Below are 24140 nucleotides of genomic sequence, written 5' to 3'. Positions count from 1 at the left end.
CCACACTTCCGTTAGGATGCTTACCCTGCTTAGAACAGTTTTCCCCCAAAGTTCCCTTCGGCTTTGCTCCCTGCTTTGAGTCAGCCCAGGTGTGGACTCTGGTGCATGCTCCTTCCTTGACTTTCTCGAACTTCGGATTGATGGTGCTTTGCTGTGCTTGTTCAGGCCTCCTCATGGGAATGTTTTCTTCGGATGCTACAGTCCCACCATCTATCTATAATGCTGACTTCTTGCCCATGGACACCGTCCTCAGGCAGACTCCAGATTTTGGCTTCTAATTAGGCACCTCTGAGATTGCATCACTACAGTGCGTGTCTGCCAAACTGTGCAAATTGCTAGAGCTTGCTGAGCTGTGTATCACAGGCTACTATCCTAATGACACAGGAGGCAGAGTCCAGAGAATTATAAGTTGAATACTTTCCTGAGCTACACAGAATGAGGCTTTACTATGGTCAAATTAGAGAGACCCTGACCCCAAATAAAAAGTAGAGTGAGGGGTAAGGGGGTGGCTCAGGGGAGAGCACTTGTCTAGCATGTGCAAGGCCTTGAGTTTAATCCCCAGTACTGCCAAAAATATTACTAACATTTATTCACAATTGCCAACAAGAAAGGCTTTTTTCTTCACTTATCAACTATGCATATATGTGCTCAGAACTCAGGAACGAGCTCCATGAACCCGTACCTTTAGAGATTAACTTATTTATATTATGTGCCTGTGTGTGTGCCTGAGTGGAGAAACATGTACCATGTGCATGCAGGTGTCTGCTGAAGCCAGAAAAGGCATCAGATCCCTTGGAGCTGGAGGTAAAGGCTGCCCAGTGTGGATGCTGGGAACCAAATCCAGGCCCTCTGTAAGAGCAGCAAGGACTCTTAACTTCCGAGCTCCCTCTCCAGCCCCTCATCAGTACCATGGTGTGTTGATCTTTGTGCCGATCTTGGAATTCTTAGGAAAGTGTGCTCGTTTCTTTTCTGTTGCTATGACAACCCTGACCAAAACAAAGGAGAAGGGGTTCCAGAGGGAGAGTCCGTCATGGTGGGGAAGATGTGGGAACGACAGGGAAGGCCTGGTGGCAAGAGCAGAGAGCTGGCTGGTCACATTGCCTCTGCCCTCAGGAAACAATCAAATAACAACAAGGGGAACCAAGCTACAAAAACCGCAAAGCCTGCCCCTAGTGATGTACTTCTCCCAGCAAGCCCTACCCCCTAAAGCTCCCATAATCATCCTAGACAGCACCATCAAGTGGAGACCAATTATTCAAACACACCATGAGCCTACTGGGGACATTTCATATTCATACCACAATAAGAGAGACTCAGTCTCTCCTTAATCCTCGCCTTCTGGGAGAACCTGAGAGAAGACAGACAAGGAAATTATTTGTGCTTCTTTGGAGGAATACGATGGAGACTGCGTGTAACTGACAGACATGGGTTCTACTCCAGTTTCTGATATTAGCTGAAAGTCAGGGTGTTCACACATGTTGATAAAACCCAGTGAATTATCCCGAAAGCCATTCCTGTTGAAGATACTCATATTCCTGAAAGTGCCAGCAGTAGCCAAGGTGCCATGAGGAAACAGAACCTCATCTTTTGGGGTTATCCTGCAAGGCAAGGCGGATTAGCCTTTCTTGCCTTTACGTGAAAGTACCAGAGACTGAGTCTCACCGGGCTGTATGTGTGACAGGGGCTGAAGGGCTTGAAAATAGCTTAAGTTGCTCTCTTGATACCCACAGAAAGGAAGCAAGGTCCCACAAGCTCCAGCGACTTGCCCAGGGTCACACAGGGTCGGGATAAACCGCTCAGCCTCTTTGCAAAGCAGTGCCCTTTGACCGCATCCCTTTGGAGCCTTCTAGTCACCGGGAGAATTTCCACAGGACTCGATGTGACAGAGCACATACTAGAGTCAGGAAAAAGTCAGATTTAAATCATTCATGTAAGGAACCACTTCCAGGGGCTGGAGAGACGGCTCGGTCCATGAAGTGGCTGCTCTGCAGCCATGAGGACCCAAGTTCAAATCCCTTGAACTCACATAAAAAGCCAGGCACAGTGGCGAGTGTAATCTTAGCAACGGGGAGGCAGAGACAGGAGTTAGTTGGTCAGTTAATCCTGCTGAACTGGGGAGCTCCAGGTTGAGTGAGAGACCCTGTCTCAAAGGATAAAGTGGAGAGCCGTTGAGGAAGATGCTAAACCTTACCTCTTGCCTCCATACACACGCGAACACACGTCCATACATCCACACACCCACACAAAGAAAGTGTATTCATTGGTTCATTTAGGATAATTAAGTTCTTCACATAACAACCGTTGGTGATTACTCCAGGTCATGGGGTTGGCTGATCAGTTGTCATGGTTGGGCTAGGGTGCCTCTAGAAGCTTTCACTCCCATGTCTCCTGTTTAATGGAAACTTGCTTGTCTAGACAGAGTTCAGTTGAGAGAGAGAAAGAGAGAGAGAGAGAGAGAGAGAGAGAGAGAGAGAGAGAGAGAGAGAGAGAGAGAGACTTTAGTCTTGAGACACAAGCTTTTGCAGGGACACTTTGTAAATTCTGGGAACTTCATGACCAGGGAGAGCAGCCTGACCTTCAAGGATGGCAGAGCCAGGCCCCTCCTCAAGACCATTCAAGTGGCAGACCTTGATTGGTCTCGGTTTCTGGGATGAGAACACACTGGGTAATGGTGTTCTTATTTCTGTGTTAGAAGACACAGTGTTTTCAACACAGACAAAATATTTCCCAGAAAAACCATCTCAAAAAGACCACACCAGCAAAAGGGGCCCTGCTTCGGGCAGCCACAAAACTCTCCATCCCTTCAGCACAGCTCACCTCCAGGAGTCAAGGCCACCACTACACTCAGCATGTCGTTCTGAGCTGCCCTACTTTCATGGCTTCACGGTGGCTGGTGTCCATCCCCTTTGGTTCAGTCACACACAGGTCATTGACTTGTCCACAGCCGGTGTTCACCGCATAGCTTCTGAGGGTCAGGTGTTGGTCAGATGCCTTAGGTACACAGAGTGAGAATGGCAGGCACAGCCTCTGTCCTCATCTTGCTCACCGTCTAGTGGGACGGGGGCAACAGACGGTGAAGCTGTCCAATACAAACATACAGCATTGGGATAAATAACGTGAAGGGGAAAAAAGTGATTTAACGGGATTAAAAAGGTGTCTTAAAAATCTCTCCTAATTCATATTGGAATTTAGTTGTCTTTGCACCAGGATGAGGAGGTGGGGACCTTGAGAGGCCACCCTCCAGTGTGGAACTGCTGCTGTCATTAAGGAGGTGGCCACTTGTGGGAGGGTGGGAGGGGTATTAGGCACTGACTTCCAGAGCCTAGTGCATGCTGGGTAAGCACTTCTCCATAGCGTTTCAGTCCCAGCCCAAGTCTGGCCTGTCAATCTCTCCCATCCTCCTGTTATCCGCCATGGGATGCCATACCAAGAAGGTGGTTTGCCAGATACCCAGCTCCTTAATCCTGGACTTTTCCTGGCTCTAAATCCATGAGCCAACCCATTTCTGCTTGCTGTAAATTCCCCTGTCTCCTGTTTTCTTTGGCAGTTACAAGGTGGACAGGGACAGGAGGAGAAGTTGGTTCAAAGTGGGAGGCTGTGAAGATCTTGGCTGAGGAGGCGATGCTGGGAGTTGCAGGATGAGGGGGGAGAGCTGTGTGAAGGAGCAGGAGTGTGGGTGAAGGTCCTGAGGCAAGAAAACGCTCATGTTCAGGGGCTTGAAAGCCGCTCAATGGAACCGGAGTGAACAATAAATACCAATCAAGGTGAGCGTTGCTTCTAGAGCCGTGCTGTGGAGTTTGCATTTTATTTTATTTTGAACCTTTTTGAATTTGCTCCTTGACAATTTCATATTCTGATGACTATAATCCCCCACCCTCTCTGGTCTCCCTCCCACCCCTATCAGCCCCCACCTACAGTTCCTTTTCTACCATTTTGTTATGACCAAGTTTAACCAAGACCACCTGTGTGGCCATGGATTGAAAATTGTCCACGGGAGTCTGTCAGGCTTCTCAATGAGCACAACTGAAGATAATGGCTGTCCCTTGTACTTGGTTGTTTTTACTCTTTGGGGGGCCCACCACCCAGCTCCCAAATAAACCACACCGAGACTTGCTCTTTCTTATAAATACTCGACCTTAGCTTGACTTGTTTCTAGCCAGATTTTCTTAAATTATCCCGTGTATATTTTGCCTCTGGGCGTTTATCTTTATTTCTGTATACCTTTTTTACTTCTTCCTCCATGGCTTTCTATGTAGCTGGGAGGCTGGCCCCCGGAGCCCTCCTCCTTATCCTGCTCCTCCCAGATTTCTCCTCCTCTTTATTCTCTCTGCCTGCCAGCCCCGCCTATCTTTTCTCCTGCCTTGCTATTGGCCCTTCAGCTCTTTATTAGACCAATTAGATATTCCAGACAGGCACAGGAACACAGAGTTAAACAAATAAAACATAAAAGAATGTTGCACAGCATAAACGAATGTAACACATCTTAAAATAATATTCCACAACAGTCCCTCCTTCAGAATCCACCAGCAGCCAACATGCTAACAGGGAGGAGCAGGGGCCTGTGGTCCCCTCCCAGATCCCTGACTGGGTGCAGTCAGGATTCATGGCACATCTGGAAGATAGCATTTCCCAGCCCTTATCCTTACCTTCTGGTCATGCACGGGCAACAATAGCAGCTGTGAGTTTGTGTGACAGCCGTGTTGTGCCTCAAGGCTAGCCTTTCACAGTGACCCTCCCCATCCTCCTCCAGCCTTTGCATTCTAGGAGATGAAGAGAGAAGCACCCCCTGGTTCCCCAGTCTCCAGAAGTGAAAAGGTTTGTGGGCCAGCCTTGGGGACCAGTCTAGACACAGACCCAAAGTTATGCAGTCTCCCCAGACTGAGCTTTGTATTCCTGAACTGCAGAGGTTCCTTGCCAGGCCTGGGGACTCTTGTGTCCTGCTCAGGACCCATCCTCTCTTTTCATGCCATGAAGCTGAGGAAATGCCAGTCCTGCTCCCCATCCTCAGCCAGCCTTTGTTTCCACCTCCTCTTTCCTGGCTTCTGGACCACACAGCTCCTCTTGCTCAAGACTCCCTCTCCTGCAGCCTGTAAACTGTTCCTTTCCCCTCTAGAAGTCCTGTCTCTCTCAGGACCATTTAGCTCAACAGACGGGTGTTCAGCTTTTGGGAAATCTTATCTTCTTGGCCACTGTCATGGACCAGTGCTGCCAACACATTACCACCAGTCACCCCTTTTATTCCTTCCTCAACTCTCTCCACCAACCCGATGTGTTGAGAGGCACTTCCCAAGGCCATCATATCCAATAACAGCAGCTACTCTTTACCAAGCACTTTCTATATGCTAAGCTTTGCCTTAAGTGGTCTCTGTGTGCACAGCTGCAGTACAAGGGAGGCAGATTGCATTTTCCAAAGCTGATGACACAGCAATATGCCTCTTGGAATTCCCTCCTCCTGCTTAGCAGCAGACCTTGATTGTATTCCCCTTGAACCTGGCCATCCTGTGACTCACCCGTCATCAAGTGACAGAATGACTGGTTGGTTCTAAAGTCTGGCTGATAAAACCGATGTGTTTTCCCTTCTTAGAAGGACTCTCTTTAGGAGCTGTTAAATGCCATGTGAGAAACCACACCCCAAGACTGCTCTTCTAGGGGTAGGGGGCCACGTGTAGGCACCTCAACAACTCACTAAAGTGTCAGGCAACATCAGACACTGTGACTAGCCCTGTGATTCTACCATTCTGAATGTTCAGCCCAATGGAAACTTCAGACAATATCAGGCCTGGGTGATTTCTCATTTCAACTGTGGGTGTCCTTGTGCCCATTCTGCACAGCCCTGCCTTTCCCATGCCTGACCCACAAAATCGAGAGCAGTTATTTTAACTTGCTTAGTTTTGGGGGGTGGGAATTCATTATAAAGCAGCAGTTTCAGAACCATTGGTGTTGCTATTGTTGTGGTGTGACTCTGCAGTGTCCCCCACATGCTTGTGTTGTGATGGTTGGTCAATAGCTTGTGGCAGCATTTTGAAGACTGCAAGGCCTCTAGGAGGTGTGGGCTAGCTGGACGAAGAAGACGATCAAGAACAAGACCTTGAAGTTTGTATCTGCATCTTGCTTGCTCTCTGCTGCTTGATCTACTGGGGTGTAAGAATTCCCATTGCCACAAATTCTGCCATGCCATCCATGTTACACTGAGACCCTCTGAAATCATGGGCCTAAGTAAATGTTTCCTCCCATAACTCCTTTGTGTCTGACATCATGCCACTGTGATGAAAAGGTATCCAGTACTTTATGTTCCAGAGATGAATCTGAGCTTCAGACCAATAAATCCCTTGTTCAAGGGCAAGATCTGGGAAGTGCTAGGATGAGAATCTTAGGGTTTTCTCATCACAAGACTTGTACTGTGGTCATCCATCTGTCTGTGCATCTTGGGTATGGGTTGGACACAAGGTTCAGGGTCACAGACTTCCGGTCTAGGGATGGATCCAAGGTTGGGAGCTCTTGATCTAAGGTTGTCTCAGGAGCTGCACACTAGCCTCCAAGGTGAGTTCCAGTATCATGATAGTCTGTACATCTCACCTACCCTGTCCAGTAACTATGAAGGGGTCTTCTTCAACTTTAAAAGGTAGCAGAAGCTGCAGGAAAAGGGCATGTGGAACACAGTCTGCCATTGAGCAGCTGCATGAACTTGGAGCAAGAATTTACTACAAAACTTGGGAGAAGCTCAAGCAGCCAAGTGTTTGCTTTGCAAGGACAAGGATCTGAGTTCAACCACCTCCAGAACCCACATCTACAAAACAAAGCCAGATGTAGTGGCAGCGTGTAATGGACAGGCATAGACAGAGATTCCTGGGGATTACTGGTCTCCACCCTAGCCCACCTGGTAAGTTCTAGACCATGGAAAGACTCAGGCTCAGAAACAAGAAACAGCACCCAGGGTTGCCCTCTGGCCTCTATATGAGTGTGTACACAAGTGCACACACACATCCACACACCCACAGTCCTGCTCACATACATATACACATACAATAGAGACACAAACAAAGAGGTTATCTCAATGTCTGAGCCTCCATGTTCTCAGATGGCCAATGGGATACAACCAAGTTCTCCACCCGAAGAGTCAGAGACTCAAACCAACGCTACATTAACAGAGGGATTCATGGATTGTGCCAGCTGTTCAGTGACATAGTGTATACGAGGTGCTGATCACATCACTAGCAGGTTTCATTGAAGTGTTCCCTCTCTGTTAGTTACAATTGTTATTACAGGCTAGAGACAGATATATGTTAAGCCTGGGGAGAAAAACGGGTCTCTTCCCCTGTCTACTGCTCTACAGAGCCCGTTTAACCATACTTCACTTGCCTGGTTGTCCTCACAAAAGCACTAATTAAAGGTAGAACACCTTCTCGGGTGGGTAACAAAGCCCACGCTGAGTAAGCAGCCCTCTCCTTCCTTCTTCACCTGAGGCAGGATGGCTATAGCAGAATGATTAGCAATTTGGATCCAGGACTCCTCTGTCTCTTTGTGTTCTCATAGAAAAATAATGGGAATAGTATCGACTGCCTCATGGTTGCTGTGAGCAGTCGATGAACTGATGGATATCTAACCCTGGATCATGATATTTGGAGGAGACTGACATTTCTTCTTCCTCCCCTCTGTTCTTCTTTGGATCATTCGCCAAAGTGTCAATCAGATTCTGCCTCTTCCTCCCTCCCCACACTGTAGCCAATGACCTCAGCGTTGGAGCAAGGACATTGAAGGGACTGAATTCTTTCTAGGGAAACTTAAGTAAAACTCAGGCAAATGGGACTCAATCCTTTTTGCTCTGCTCTTTTCCACCAAGGCAGGAAGATCAAGAGTTTGGAGCTTCTGAAGGGCTCTGACATCAGCAAGGCTTTGGGAAATCCAGGAGAAGGAAGGGGGCAGTAGTAACTTGGGTTGTGGGACAAGTGTTGGATTTGAGCTTCAAAAGACCGGTTTAGCAGTCTCTTGCTTCTCTCTTTTTTGGTCCATCTCTACTTGACCATGACATAGTCTCATTTCTCTTGCTCCCGGGAATGGCATTGTCCTAGCCAGCTGCATGGAAGATTACTCTAGACTCACCCTCTAACTGATGGCCCATATGCAATCATCAGGTCTGGTGGACTTAATAAAAACAATTAGCAATTCCAGAGCATTCATAGTGTGCCAGAGGCTTTGCATGGGTCACCTCATTTCATCCACAGAACAACTACTGTGCATCATTGCTTTTATGAGTATTAGTTTACTGATGAGGAAAATCAAGTGCAGATGGGTTAAGTAGCTTATCCAGGGTCATGCAGCTGGTAAGGGATCTAGGGGAGGTGCTGATCTCTGGAGGTTGGTTCCAGAGCTTTGACACCCAGCCACTTTACCAAGGCTTACCCATGATGCTCGTCTCCATCATCTCTTGTGAAGATTCTTGCAGAACCTTCTAGAAGGTGTAAGTGCCCTGGTCTCACACCTCTACAAACCACCCTCCATTCAGCTACCATTTAACACTTTCTAAAAGACATCCTTGGCTATGTCCCTCTGACAAAAGCTTTTCACAGAATGAAAATCAGGGCATCCAGATGGGCCACAAATCCCTGCACTGTCTGCCCCCTGCATGCCTTCTGCCGATTTTATTACCATGGAACTCTGTTCATTGTCTACTCAGGGATGCTGGAGTGTTTTATGTCCTTTTATTCTGCTGCATTTTGGTGAATTCAATCCCTCTTTCCTCCTAAAATTCCTCTTCAACACCTAAAATGCATCACCTAAAACACCTACTCATGCAACTCCAATACAAAGCCTTTCCTGCCCTGCCCAGACCCTTCCTCTGACTCTCCAACATCCAGGGTTCCTCCCATCACAGCATCTATCACCTCAGCATGCAGCTACTTATCTGTACACCTCTCTCAACCAAATGGCCACAAGTTCTTGGATTCAGGATCCTGTTTTAATGCCCAATCTCTTTTCAGATGGCCAATAAAATAGAGCATTGGTACACATTGCTTAAAAATACTGTTAGAGAGTCAGAGAGATGGCTCAGCAGTCAGCGCCACATTCTGCTCTTACCTAGTACTGAGTTTGATTCCAAAAACACATGTGGGGCACTCACAACTTCCTGTAACTCCAGCTCTAGAGGACCCAGTGCCTCTGACCTCCATGGGCTCCAGCACTCACTTACACATACCACCACATACACACAGTTAAATATACTAAAAATAATCCTAAAAATACTGTTAGGTGTGAATGATCTTTCCCGGTAGTGTGGTGGCACAAATCCAGGTAGCATCACCTTCAGGGCTCTAACCTTGGCTTCTCATAGGAACAAAACTCAGCAACTCAGCCAGGTCTTGCAACAGACACTAAAAGCAAAGAATGACTGAGTTCCAGAATTCTGGTGTCTTTATCTCTCTCTCTTCTCATTACTCCAGCTACTCGGGTTCCTTCATGTGCTGGAGACGGCTCCATCATAGTCCACACCAGTTCAGGTTCACCTCTGAGACGCCATTTCCATCACCCTCACTGTTACCTCGGTACAGCTGAGATCAGACACAGAAGTTTCAAGAGACACTTTTATTCAAGAGATACTAGGAGCTGGTCACAGTGGGATTTTGTGTCTCCTAAGCATCTGTTTGGATCTAACTTCCATGCTAGTCTGTAAGCTGCTTTTAACGTGTCATGCCTGGGCTGGAGATGTGCATGGGATGAATGGATGAACGAGCGAGTGAGTGAATAAATAAATGAGTGAATGAATGAATGCATGAGTAAGTAGATACATGCATGAATGAATGAATTATTGCATGCATGAATGAATTAATGAGTGAGTGCCTTGTTGGGCAAGGATTTGGCTCATTTCTCTAATCAGGCTATAGCTGAGAGCACCACCTGCATCAGGGTTACTGGAAAATATCTTTTGCAGGAGGAGGCAGGAATTGCTCCTTCAGGACATCCCAGGGCACAGAATGTCTCAAGGCCAGGTCCCAGTCAGAGGGAGAAGAAGAAGCAGTAGCATTTTCCAGTGGCCAGAGACTGGAATTCCAATTCTCCACTTGAAAGGGTGAACAGCACCAGCTACATCCGCTCCAGCCCCCAGGGTAGTCCTGTGAAAGGCTGCCAGGGAATCTGCCAGGTGGTTTATTTTTTTCCCTGCATTGGTGTGTAAATGACATCTAGCTGCCTTGCCAGCCAGAGGGAGGTTTCTGCTTGGCTCAGGCCCTGGAAAGCCACCTCCAGCAGCCCACCATACCCGCAGTGAGGTCTGCCTCATTGTGCATGCAGGCTCACTTTCCTGTTCTGCTTCAGGAGGCTTGGCTATTTATTGCTCACGCTGCAATGCATGAGCTGCCACCTCTTCTGTGATGCCTTTCGAGCCACGTGGCTCATTTCTCCACAACTCCCCCCTGTCACCCAGACTGCAGGAGCCACGCATAACCTGCTCAGTAGCGGCATTCACATTAGCTTTTGCTACATAGCCATCACACCATGGCTCGTAGACTTAACACAGTAAAGCATCGATGAGCAGGCCACTCAGTGGGTGGCCCTGTTGGTCTCCTTTAGGGGTTCCTCCTGCATCTTCAGGCACCTGTCTGTCAGGAAGGCTTGGTGGGATCAGCCACAGAGCCCTGCATCTCTCAGGTTCTATCCTCATTGCGGTACAGATGTCAGGGCAGGGAAAAAGCGGGCATCTGGCACATCTCGTCTGACCTAGTTCATGAGTAAGGCAAAGCCACAAAGGCCAGCACTGGATTCAGTGCAGGGAAACAAGCTTGGCTCTCCAAGGGATGAGCTTTGAATCTATACTGCCAAGAGGTGTATAACCAAGAAGAGAAAGAGCCGGTGGCCATTTCCACCCACTAATGGTCTGATACTTTGTTTCATTACTTAACCAGTGCCTGGTAAGGGCTCTGTATGAAGCTAGAGTGTAGAAAATGCATTCATCACACTATCTCGGGAAAATATCTAGTGTGTAATCTACAGTAGCAACTTAGGAGTCATCAGAGCTGGGACTGAATTATGTCTGTATTTATTCATCATGGGATTTGGGGCAAATCATTTCTGTCTTTTGAGCTTTCATTCTCTCTTTTGAAGAGTAGGGGAATTGGGGCTGGACAGACAGCTCAGTGAGTAAGAGCCCTTACTATGAAACATGAGGACCCGAGTTCGAATGCCCAGTATCCACGTAAAAGAGGCTGGGCATGGGTGAGTGGGCCTACAACCCAGTGTTTGGGGAGAAAGCCAGGTGGATCTCAGAGGCTTGCCGGCAAGCCAGCCTAGCCTAGCCAAAACGATAAGCCTCAAGTTCAGTGAAAGACCTAGTCTGAAGGCAGTAAGACAGAATGATAGAGAAACATCCAATGTCTTCCTCAGGTCTCACAGGCATGTATATGCCACATCCCCCTGAATATCCATTAAAAAAGAAAAGTAGGACTATTAATAATACCAACAAAAAGAACCAAAGAACTTATGCATCTAACGCCCTTAGCACAGTGCCTAAGTGGTATAGAGTCAATGCTTAAATAAAACCAGCTTTTATTATTGTTGTCACTAAAAGCAATGCCAATATGTCACCCACCACTTACTAGAGCCATGGAATGCCTACCCCCAAATTCCTACGCTCCAAGTTCCTCCAGGAAAGACTGTAGGTACAGAAATATTTATAATGGTCTTGTTTATGATGGGGAGAAAAAGTAGAAGCTGCATAAATACCCAACAGCACAGTGTTGGTTAAATGAAATTTAGTGTATCGACCCAAAGCATTGCAACGTAGTCATTAAGGATGATGGAGACCTCTGTGGGCTGACACTGAGAGGTGTGTGTGACGTTTCATCAAGTCGAATGGAAGGTGACAAAACAGTACATACAGCGCTGGCCTAGCCATCTGTGAAATATATTTATGTATAGACACAGGGACGTTCTGGCAGATGTGAACGTTCAAAGGTGTAAAAAACAGCAAGAGTGAGGTTATATAGGACTCCTCAGTTCTCCACTTTACTCCGGCTTTTCTAACTTTTCTACAGTTTATATGTTCCTGTACTAAGTGATCTTCAAAGCAACAGCAAGAGGAGCAGCTGATAGAGTGTTTGCTTTGTATGTATGAGGCTCTGAGTTTGAGCCTCAGCACCACCGGAAGGAAGGGAGGGAGGGAGGGAGAAAGGAAGGAAAGAAGGGAGGAAGGGAGGGAGGGAGGAAGGGAGGAAAGAAGGGAGGGAGGGAGGGAGGAAGGAAGGAAGGAAAATAATAGACGTAGGTGGAGGGACTGGAGAGCTGGATTGGTCATTAGGTGTGTACACTGCTCTTGCAGAAGACCCAAGTTTGGTTCCCAGCAACCACATCAGACAGATAACATAACTCCAGCTCCAGGGATTCCACACCCTCTCCTGGTCTCCTCGGGTTCTGTGTATATGTGCCATACATGCACACAGAGAGACACATACACATATACCTTTTTAAAAAGGAGATTATGTAAGAGTTTTTTCAAAGCTGCAGTGGAAGAGCCACTCGAGGCCACCCTCCAGGCAGGTTTCAGAACACTGCCGGGTGCCAGACCCTGGACTTGGCACCCAGGGCACTGGAACTTCTTCATGCCTGGTGCTGTGCAGGTACCAGCGGTTTTTAGAATTCTCCAAGAACTGCAAGAATCACTCCTGATGGGGCTCATTCCATGACAGCACTAAGAGTCACAGACAGTTACTTCATGCTCTTCCTGTGCCAGGTACCAAGCTCCAGTGGTTCCCAGAGAAGGGCTCTGTTGTCAGGGACTGCCCTACTCCCCTCCCAAGCTGATCTAGTGATGACTCAGATTCCCAGACCAGAAACTCAGGCCTTGGCCTGGGTGCAGCAGAAGATCTGGGTTCTCTAGGATGAGTACTCCTTGTCCTGCTTTTGTGGATCAAATCAAAGTTAGAACTGCTGAGGAGGAAGAGACCCATCTAGGATTAGGTGTGTGTGTGTGTGTGTGTGTGTGTGTGTGTGTGTGTGTGTGTGTGTGTGTGTATGAGCTATTTGAGGTTCAAGACTCTCTAATAGCTACCATAAGCTCTCCTCTGGGGTGTGGGTAGGGGATAAACAGTCCACCCTGGGCAACACCATCTCTCTCTATCACACCCAACTCCCCAGCTTCCTTGGGTCTGGGTCTGTGCACTTTCATAGCTCAAACCATCTCTTAGTTCCTTTCTCTTTGATGGGCCTAGTGTTCCCCTGTAGGGTCTTGTGGCTCAGTGCTAAAAGGAATGAGTATCCCCAACCACTTAGACAAGAGGACATTTGATGCTATCAATAGGTACTTGTCACATCAGAAGTGAACACTCTGGCAGGGGTGGGTTGGCTTGATGAAGGAGCTACAGATGGCTTCAGGCATCTGGAAAAACAGTGGTTGCTGGCTTTGCATAATGACTGAGAGCTTATGGGCCATGAGAACGAGGTGTTAAGGAAATGGAAAATGGCCTGGTAGGTGGTCCAATACACTGATCTTGAAATGATTTTGCTGAAGCACCTTCCTCCTACCTCCTACCTCTTTGGCCCCATCAGCAAGCTACATCCGTGGTCACTCAGAGAGATGCATGCCCACTGTGGTTCCACCCTCATCATGCCAAATAAAAAGCCTTGTGGGATTTTGTGGCTGCCATGCTTAATCATAATTGTTAATTGTGAAGAAGTTTGGGAGCTGAAGCAAGCTTTCAACCACCCCCATTTGCCATCAAGTAAGGCAGGCTGGCTGGGAGTCACTAAGCATCATTTCCCCTCATTTTCTCCCTCTACTGGGCAAGCATACCTCCAGAGTTTAAGCTAAGTTGGAACTTACTTTATAAGAGAGGCCACCTGTTGGAATGTTTTCCCATCCGGTATCCAAACTGAGGAAATCTGCTGTTTTGCATGGGGACCAAAATTAGCAGTAGAGCCCAGGGTGCCATGGTGCAATGGGTGCTTGGTCCTCAGAGCACGCAGCAATGATGAACTTCTAAGGTGTATAGCGGAAAACCAGACTTCGTAGTGAAACTTCTGTTCTTTCCTTCATGCCACTTCTGGCTCGGCTGTTTATCACCTGTGTGGACTTGGGTGCTGCCTTAGTTTCTCCAAGGTTGATATGATAAAATACTCTTGACAACATCAGCTGAAGAAAGTAAGGGTTTATTTTATCTCACAGTTCAGTGTTCTAGCTTATCATGGTCTCGAAGTCAAGGCACTAGGCTCTTGCCGCAGCTGGTCACATTGCTTGAAAAGAGCAGCGAATGCATACATATAGTGCTCAGCTTACTCTCTCCATGCTTATAGAATCTAGCATTCCTTGCCTAGGGGATGGTACCACCCACAGTAGTGGGTCTTCCCACTTCAACTAATGTGTAATCAAGATAATCCCCCACAGATATGCTCAGGAGAGTCTATCAATCAGTCCAAACCATTAGAGACGCAGACATGTCAATCTTTCTGTGTCTCTGTATTTTCATCAGCAGAATAGCTTATCATTAAGTTTGATAAGATAATCCACTTGATATGCTTAGAATATTATCTGGTGCACCTGTAATCCCAGCGCCCAGACTGAGGCAGGAGGATTATCATTAGTTTAAAGCCAGTCCCTGGGACATATGACAAGTTACAAGCCACCCTGTATAACAAAGTAATACTCTGCCCTGCCTCAACCTCCCCCAAAAGAATGCCACTGAGTAGAGAGGGATTCATCAAAACTTAACATCCACAAATCTACAATTAAAGCTTAAGAAATTTCAAGGGCACAAAGACACCCTGGTACCAGAGAGATGCAGGAACTACTGAAGAAAAATACAGCATGGTGAGTGTACTCTATTTTCCTAATTGTTTTAACCCAGCTTGGGTTACATCTATTGCCATGTTCACAGGCACACTTATCCACGTACAGCTGAATGTGGCTTCTGTGGAACAGCCAGCCATTCTGACTGCTTTTCCTTCCAGTGTATGTCCACCAAGCCCAAATAAGCCATTAACACAGCCTGGAATTAACACGCACTCCAAGGACTCCTGTTTGCTCTACTTCCCCTCTTCACTCTCGCTTGCAAGCTTCCCTCCTAATTCCATAAAAATGGCAACACTGAGCAGTTTTCCTGAGCATCTCCTAGGGTTGACCCGCTTCCTGTATAGAACTGCATGTGTATCCATCAGGGCCAACCCCTCAATTATACCCAGAGTCTCCTCCCCTCTGGCCTCAGAAGGATGCCCATTGATCCTGAATCTATTTCCTCTATTTCGTTGGTGAAAGTTCATTCTCTAGGGGACCACTCCCATAAGCATCATAACATCACCTCTCCTGCCCTACACCTGCTCTCTCTATATATAGCACAGCTGTTCAGAGCATTATCTGGGTATGTTCTGTCCACACTTTTGCCTCCAGCAACCTTGAACCCACTCAAACAGTTTTCATTCCCGCTGCTCCACAAAGCAGCTCTTCCCAGAGATACCAGCGACTCCATGAGTTCTAATCCAAGGTCATTTCTTACCCATCTCAGCCTCCTACAGCAGTCAACACAGTTACTAGAGTGTGCCAAGAACCACTCTCCTCTTTATATTAGATTCTCTTTTGGCTGTCTTGGACACATCTCTACTTCCTCTCTGGGCTCCTTGTCTCAGCTGACTTTCAAAAATGAAGCACAGTTTCTCCCAGCCTCAAACTTCTCTATTTGAACTAAGTTATCTTATTGGATTTGTAACTTTAAACACAGTGTCTAGGCTAATGGTCCTAAGTATGTATCCCTAACCCGGACATCTCCCTGGACAAGCCACGTATGTGATTATAGTATATGTCTCTACTTGAATAGTTTATGGCACCTCTAACTTGAAATATCCCATATCAAACCCTGAGAGCTGCCTCTATTTTAATGTCTCCCAAAGCCTTTCCCTAGCTCAGGAAATGGAAACCTCTTTCTTCCTGTTGCCCAGGCTCAAATCCCAGAATTGTCTTCACTTCTCCATTTCCTTCCACGTCCATGCTGCCAGCTCTGCTCTCAAACCTGGGCCAGAATCAGGCTATTTCACACAACTGAGACACCGAACTCCAGCCAAGATTTTAGCATCATCTCTTGCCTGAATTGTGATTAAATACCATCACAAGCAGCTCTGGAAGGAAAGGTTTTATTATGCCTCACAGTTCAGGGCGATGGATCCATCTTGGTGAGGAAGGTCTGGCAACAGGAGTGTGAGGCAGCTGGTCACAGGGAGTCTGCAGTCGGGGAGCAGAGGTGAAGCCTGGGGCTCAGCTCATTTTCTCCATTTTACCCAGCCCATGACCCCCACCTACGGAATGGTGCTGTCCATGGTCAGGATGAGTCTTCCCACCTCCTCCTCTTGATAGACCTCCACAGACATGCCTAAGGACCTGCCTCTTAGGTGATTCTGGATTCTTCTGCATTGACAATCCAATCGGTATTACCCATCACAGTAGCCTTCTAGTTGGTACTACTTCCTCCACTGTCACACCCCGGCACCCTCCTCCACAACCCTGAATCCATGCTCAATCTAACTACTAGGTAAGATTTTGATTGTTTCGAAATACACATCAGATTTTATCATTCTCATGATGAAACCCACCCCATTTCTTGCCTTATGAAGAGCTGAAGATCTTGTAACATCCCAGAAAGACCCAAGTTCCCCACCATCTTCTAGACCTCAGAGCCTCTGCCACCAGCCAGCACTTGACCCTGTTCTAGCCATATTGACTTCTTTATTTCTTGAGTGCCTGGAGAACCCACCTCAGGGCCTTTGCATTTGAGCTTTTTGTCTCTGGAATACTTCCCTCCCACAAGATTCATGACACTGACTCTGCTTGTACATTATCTCTTCAGAGGAAACTCTGATCTCTTCCACCCCTACACACACACACACACACACACACACACACACACACACACACACAAGCATACTGCTTTATTGTCCTCAATGGTACAGAACTTCTCCAACAGCAGAACTTCTCAACTTCTCTGTTTGTTGTTATAGCTTCAGAGTGCACACACGGAGTCGTTCTCATCGATGCACCGCTGGAGGAAGGCATACACGAGTCCACACTCTGCCATGACCTTGTCCTGGAGCTACAGTGCTGGGCTGGCAGTGAGGTGGGAGAAGTCATGCCACGGGAATTGTCATTTCAGTCTGACTAGCAATTTCACTGCTTTCCCTTTGAAATTCTGGTCCCTTGCTTGCTTGCTTGTGACTCTGTCCCAGGTAAGTGCTCACTCAGAGCAGGTTATCAACCCTAGATTTCAGTGGCTTAACAAAATAAGATTTCATATCTCATCTTTGGTGTTTGGAGAGTGGCCTTTAAGGTGGGAATTCTGGGATCTGGATCCACCTTTTCTTATGGCTCTGTTAGATCTTCCAGCCTTGTTCCCTGTAGAAGCCCTAATGGCCAAATGGAAAGAGAGCAAGTGCCATACACAGGGTGGACATGTGAGCCGGGCCTTGAAGTGGCAAACATGGCCGTTCTCATGCCAGTATCCAAATCCAGTCACATATTCACACCCAGCTCCAAAGGAAGCTGGGAGACATTATCCAGTCTTATACACAAGAGCAAAAAGAAGGGTTTCTGATGATTCGTAGTCCAGCTCACTGAAGGGCCACTTCAACTCGCCCAGGCCACATAGCAAACTCCATTTCTTGGATAACATGAGGTGCATTAAAGCCATTCTGCCTCCATTTTATCTCTCCAAAAATCCTCTTCTTCACTCTTTGTTACAGATTCCATTAGCCAACTCCATGTGGGTGAAAGGCTTCACACGGATTTACTCAGGGAGTGGTTACTCTTTCATTTTTTTTCCAGGTTCTACTGATGAGAAGTTAACTTCTGCTATAGCTGAGATCTGAGGCAGCGGGGGCCTCGCAAAAACTTCCATTCGATTCCTCTGTTGTTATTCATTAGGGAGACCAGCCCAGGCAGAGGCTCCAACATAAGCCAAGGCCTGGAGGCAGCAGAGAGTCCAGGGTGGCAGAGGAGTATCTATGGCCTGGAGGCTTGGCACAAGGACTCTGGAATCTACCAGTGCCAGCTGGGTGAGCTTGGACAAGTTATGCAACACCCAGGGCTGAGTTCATCTTTTTGTAAAGTAGGGATGTTAGAGGCATTGATCTCTCCAGCTTACGATGGGGATTGAATGAACTGAAACATCTGGGGTACTTAAAGCTGTGCCTGGCGTGTGAGTTGTGATTATTGTTAGTCTTTCACCATAATGGCACCATAAATTATCAGCCACCCTTTGCCTGGGTCCTTGCTTCCAAGAGCTCATCCGTCTAAGTCTGTGTCTTTTGAACCTAGTGTCCAAATGACACAAGCACAGCCATCGGGACAGACTGCACTTTTCTTGTCTTGCATTCTGCAGCTCCTCTGACATTCCCCTGCATCCCTGCTTCGGCTCCATGGTCCCGCTTCTCTTACGGCCTGTTTGGAGTGCTTAAACACTCATCAGCATCATGTCCATCTGTCCACTCCTGGCCTGCTTTTTCATAATTGCACTTGCCTTGAGCAGTGTGGGTCAGAGTTATAGTTAATAGACCGCTGTTTCTGGAAGTCCTTGCTGTGATGTAGTGTTTAAATTTCACCACAGAGCCACAGCCAAGAGACTCTCTGAAGCCAGTCAAAGTGACACCCTTATGAAAAAGGAGGCAACTTGGCCAGGCTCTCTTGTGCTCCCTTCTCCAGGCAGAGAGGCTGCCCTCTCTACTCCTTAAGGACTTATTCTAGACTGCCAAGGGTCAAGGAGGTGACCAGGAGTCTGCTATGTGAGGACCTCTGAAAATAAGAAGTCTCAATCTAGGGAGTCTTTAGGCCCCATCTCAGCCTTTCATTCCAAGCAACAAGCGGTAAAACAGGTCCTTTAACAGAGGGGTTCTGACAGCTGATGGCTCTTCCTGTGAGGAAGGTGCAAGCCCAGAGGAGCTGGCTTGCTGCTGGCAGCCTTGTGTGGTGTTTACCTACAGGAGGGGGCTAGAGTTAACCCTTCATGAGTCCAACTCCAACATAGCTCTACTTGTTCATTTGTTTAGCCCGTCCGTCAAGAGTTTAATAAACTCTTATTATGGCTTTGGTCCTCAGATTACAGTTGGATATACCTTGATAAATAAAGTTGCTTCTTTTCCTGAAGGGACACACACAGAGCGAAGCACAAACTAGCCTTCAAAAATCCGCTAGATTCACTTAGTGTCACAGGGACACCGAAGAGCAAGGGGACCTCACAGGGGATAGTAAGTCAGAGAAAGGCCCCCTTAGAAGGAGACCTAAGCCTGGCAAGATGGCTTAGCAGATAAGAGTGCTTGTGGCCAAGTCTGATCATCTGAGTTCAATCCCTTGAACCCACATGGTGGAAGGAGAGAAATGACTTCTGCAAGTTGTCCTCTAGATCTCCTCTTGTTCATTGTGGCATGCCCATGTATGTTCACACACACACACACACACACACACACACACACACACACGCACGCACACACACACACACACTAAACCATTCCAAGAGAACTTAGAGAAGAACACAGTAACAATGATGTCCCTACAATGAGAAAGTGTTCCTATGAACTTCAAGGTTGGGGAAGGTTTTGCTGTCGGGGAAATTATTAAAGTTTTGATAAACATTCAATATCCAGTGTATTTTCTGAAAGTAAATGCTATATCAAAACACCTAATTTCTATTAGTTAACCTAATAAAGCCACCTTTGATAAACTAAAGCAGAATAAAGGTTACCTTACTTTATAAAAATTAAAGGGGATGTAGTGGTCTTAAAGGAACAGACAGAAAATCAGGAGTGTTGAATTGGGTTGTTTTGGTTGTAAGTCACATTAATGGATCGATTAGTTTAATAAAAGGGAGTTATTGGGATCCTGGTTGTTTAAGAATCCAAACAAGAGATGAACAAGTGTCAGAAGTGGCAGGACCACACTTGGGAGACTTGAGTAGCAGCTGTCCCCAAGCTCCTTCCATAAAGTCAGCACTGAGACAACATCTCACCAGCAACTCTACTCTGGGCCTCTCTAATCCAAAGTTCTAGATTCTTAGAAGAACCTGATTGGCCCCAGCCTGGGTCAGAGGCCTGTTCCTGGTTTATTCAGCTGGACCTTAAGATCAGTTCAGGTAGCTCAGACTCAATCTCTGGATCCAGGTCATCTCTCAAAGGACAGAAGTGTCTCTGCTTTGATGCCTACCTCCGGAGATGCATGCTGCTAGCAGGTTGCTGTGGTTGGAAAGTGCAGCATGGGCAAGCACACCAAGATGCAAGACAAACAAAAGAGTGAGACTGGGATTACTTCCCTGCCCAAGTTCTGTGACATTACATGTGAAGTATCCATCAGTCACGCTGCATTTCATATGCATGAAGGGAATTTGTTGTGCACAGTCGTCTCAACTGAGGTCTGTAATCTAACTTAATCATAAAGAGCATGTAGGAGAAATTTATAGGGCGTGGTCACAAAATTGAAAAAGAATTAAGAAAAATCACTCTTGTTATGGGCAGGATCTAGACACCACCGGGAGATCTCGATGATACATACCTTCCCACCTTCCTCTGGCCATCCCACTGGAATGAGTGGAGTTGAGCAATGTATGGTAGAATTTCATGTGCAAACCAAATAACGCATGGCAGTTGTGTGCACTGGTTCCTGGGAACTCTGCCCTATGGAAAAACCAAAACACAATTGATGGATAGATTCAGCCTTCCTCAAGTGAGGAACTTTCAAAGACCTGGCTTAGGCACACTTAGCAGGAGCCACTGCTTTGCAGAGAAATGGCTGTACTGAGAACAGAAGCTAAAGGCTGGTGTTCTTAGAGGTGTCAGCTATCGGCTATTGACTCAGAGTCCACAGAAGGTTGTCAAAAGACACTAGGTAGTTGAGTAAATGAACTGTGACAAGACAAGGCCTATATGTTCCTGGTCCCTTCTCACTTTACCCCTCTGTGAAGCATCCCACACCTACTGATTTTACACATCAAGGAGGTTAAACCATGGTCACAGAACCAGGAAAGTCTTGGTGTATCTGCAGGTTTGGCCCCTTCCTAACTGGTCAACTGCACCTCCCTGAGCCTCAGTGTCTTCATCAGAAACCTTGATACAGTAGTCATTAGGTCCCTGGGAGGCTGAATGTGTGGGAGGACTATGAATCACGGAGTATGAGGATGCTCCATTTAAGGCAGCTGTGGGTGTAGGTATGTCTTTAAATTAGTCACTAGCATAATGTTCAGGAGTGTCTATGCTGCACCCTTCCTAGAGTCTTAAAAACATATCATGCAAAGTTTCCTTCACTGTTCCTCTGGGAGTCTTTCCAGACTTTGCTCCCAGGTTTTACCAGTCTGCTTTGTCTGTTCCTCATTTCTGATCAATCACAGGAAATCTGTCAAGCAAGACTAAGAAGAAGCTAGAGCTAGGTGGGACCAGGATGGAGCAGATGGTTCAGTCCTAGCACCAGACTCTCAGAGACTTTGGCTGTCCATCCTCGATTCTGTGCTCCTTGAGATATGGAAAGCTTGGGCTGGACTCTGGGAGGCTTTTGGGTTGCTTAGGAAGGCATTCAGCAACACGTAAAAGAAAATTAGTTCAAATTATTTTAAATAAATCATGGCTTGCTAATCTCACACCATTAGACATTTGGAGGTAGGGAGCTTCGAGAAATGGCTGTGGGATGGGGTCAGAGATAGCGTTCTGAAATCTCCTTGGATTTACCTGTGTGGTTGGCTTCATAACTGAAGGGTGGTTCCTTGGGTGTACCCCCAAGCACAAGGAAGGAGGGAGGAAGAGGAAAGCAAGAGACAGTTCTAGCCTTGCATTTCCCCTTTATCGAAGGAACAGAAGACTCCCAGAACCACTAAGATTTCCAGGCAGATACAGTTGGTACCAGATACCCAAAGGGTCATCTTGCTTGCTGGGAAAACAAGGACTTACATCTTTGTGCTTGGATTAGAAAACTAATCATGGTCCATCTCTAAAAACTGGGCACATTGTTACCCTGGACAAAATGAAGCTTCAGTAGGCAAGGGAAGAGGGAGCGGACATTTGAAGAGCACTAAACAGAACCTGCTCACCTTCTAGCCAACAAGTCACCCTTGGGAGTGTGGCTGTAGTAGGCACCCTCTGCATGAAGCAGTGCTGCTTGGGCTCAGCCATGGCATATGAAGGCACAGGGAAGTGAACTGTGGGGAGAGGCGGGGAAAGCAGGTGCAGTCTTGGCCTGCTTGCATTTCTGCACATTTTCCAGGTGCTGCAGAGGCCTTGGACTCCTCCCACAGGACTCCAAACGGGGCTGCTTTCCAGTGCTGTCCACCTTCATCAGCCTTGGTTTCCAGGGCAGCTGCTTCTTCGCAAATCAAAGCTTCTAATGTGCTCCCAAGCCAGGCCTTGGCAAGCTGGTAACTGGACAACGTCTTAGTCTTGTCCACCTCCTGGTGTTCTGTGCTTCTTGGGAATAAAGTCCCTGGGAAGTAGGGTGTCTGGTCTCCACTGCATGCCTGGCTTGCATATCCATGGAGACAGGTGCCCTGACTCAGTTTCTCTAAGGGCATCTCTGAACCATACTGTAGACAGTGTTGAGTCTTTGCTGGGCCCCTTTGCCTGCCCTCTCTGAGCTGTTGCTGCCACTCTGAGTATTGTGGCTCCCAGTTTGTGACTGTGCTTTTTTCTGGGGATTTATGTCCCAGCAATGTCTCAGACGTTGTCTTCAGTGACTGGCTGGAATCTCTGTGTGAAAACGTGTCCCTTTTGTCTACCTGAATGACTACACTGTGCTATGATTTACTCCTTGAAGTAGACAAGGATAGACCTTGCTTGGATATCTCCTCTCCCATTTCCCATTTCCCTCTGTCACCCACAAGCTTCTCCAAGAGTCCCCTCTCAACAAAGCAACCAAATCCACCAGGCTGTTTTCAGGGACTCAAACCTACGAGGAGGTTCCTATTAAAATCATGCGGCAAGTGTCATTAAATCTGTGTGCTGTTTAGAAACTGTCACCTGAGATCCACCCCACCCCCAGCGTCACACCTCTTTCATCCATTGTTACTTACCTCAACTACTGAAGACTTGCCCTCCCTCCAGCCTCTGTCTCCTCCTGTCATCTTGCCCTCTCCTCCCCACACCACTGAGCCCTGGTCTCACCTCTCAGCTGCCCTTCACTCCTGCCCCTCCCCCTCCCCCTCCCACCCTCTCCTCCCCACACCACTGAGTCCTGGTCTCACCTCTCAGCTGCCCTTCACTCCTGCCCCTCCCCCTTCCCCTCCCACCCTCTCCTCCCCACACCACTGAGCCCTGGTCTCACCTCTCAGCTGCCCTTCACTCCTGCCCCTCCCCCTCCTGTTGCAGACAGTCTTTCATACCTGCTGTTCTCAGACTCTTCCAAGATCCCTCCTGCCGCCTCCTGCCTTAACTGAGAATGAGATTTCCCCAGAGGACCATGCCACCTCCATGGTCTCCTCAAGCAGAAGATTCTAATTCTGCCAAGGTACAACATTCTCAGGTCGGCAACAGCTCCCCCCCACCCCACCCCCCACTCCTTAGGACCACTTTCAAGCCATTACGCCTCCACTCTCACATTAAAACGCGTCTCTGCCATTTCTCATGCCACCTGGCTATATGCAAAAGTATTAGTGTGACATGGAAGGACACCTGTCAACACTTTAATAGCAATAAAAAAAGAAAGGAGTGGAAATACTCTAAATATCCACTAACAGAAAGCCAACCAAAAAAATCTGTAGTGTCATGAGACCCATCACCCTATGGGGAAAGGTGTTTGTTATTCTCTTGAGCCACCATGGGGGCAGGTGCATGGTATGTAATGGGGAGCCAGCAGAAAAACTGACTGTAGACAAATAGAGTGTGATCTCATTTTGTAAAAGCAAAAAAGAGAAGACGCAGGTGGATGCCTGTAAGATAAAAATCTGTCCTTGGGGGTGGATGACCTTTGCTTGGCGATGATGCTGTGGCCACTGTGCTTGTCTCAGCCAGGGATTTCTCAGAAGAAGCTGCTGATCTTCAGAGTCCATAATAAGAGGGCAGAAGCCATCTAGATCCTACTACAATATCTTGATGCCTGCTTTGTCCTCCTGGCAAGAGCCTAATAGGCCACAGGAAAACTCAAAGGCCCTGAGAAGCCCATTTATAAAGCTCTTCAAAAGAGACTCCTTGAAGCTGTGTATGGGGTGGACAGG

General features: G+C 47.4%; 1 long non-coding RNA gene across 2 annotated transcripts; it reads right to left on the bottom strand.

Annotated features, from left to right (window-relative positions):
• Positions 1-2822: 2822 nt before the first annotated feature.
• On the bottom strand, positions 2823-23418 carry LOC131904062 (uncharacterized). Of its 2 annotated transcripts, XR_009377664.1 has the most exons (4): positions 23310-23418; positions 20501-20622; positions 13808-14116; positions 2823-3079 (listed from the first exon to the last, which is right to left on the bottom strand). It is a non-coding gene; the product is annotated as an uncharacterized LOC131904062 (long non-coding RNA). The 2 variants fall into 2 exon arrangements; XR_009377663.1 differs by lacking the exon at positions 13808-14116.
• Positions 23419-24140: the final 722 nt, after the last annotated feature.

This window comes from Peromyscus eremicus, chromosome 2 (assembly GCF_949786415.1).
Source record: "Peromyscus eremicus chromosome 2, PerEre_H2_v1, whole genome shotgun sequence".
Classification (NCBI taxonomy): Eukaryota; Metazoa; Chordata; class Mammalia; order Rodentia; family Cricetidae; genus Peromyscus; species Peromyscus eremicus.
Note: the sequence above shows the minus strand (reverse complement) of the source record. Positions and strands in the feature narration are given on the sequence as shown.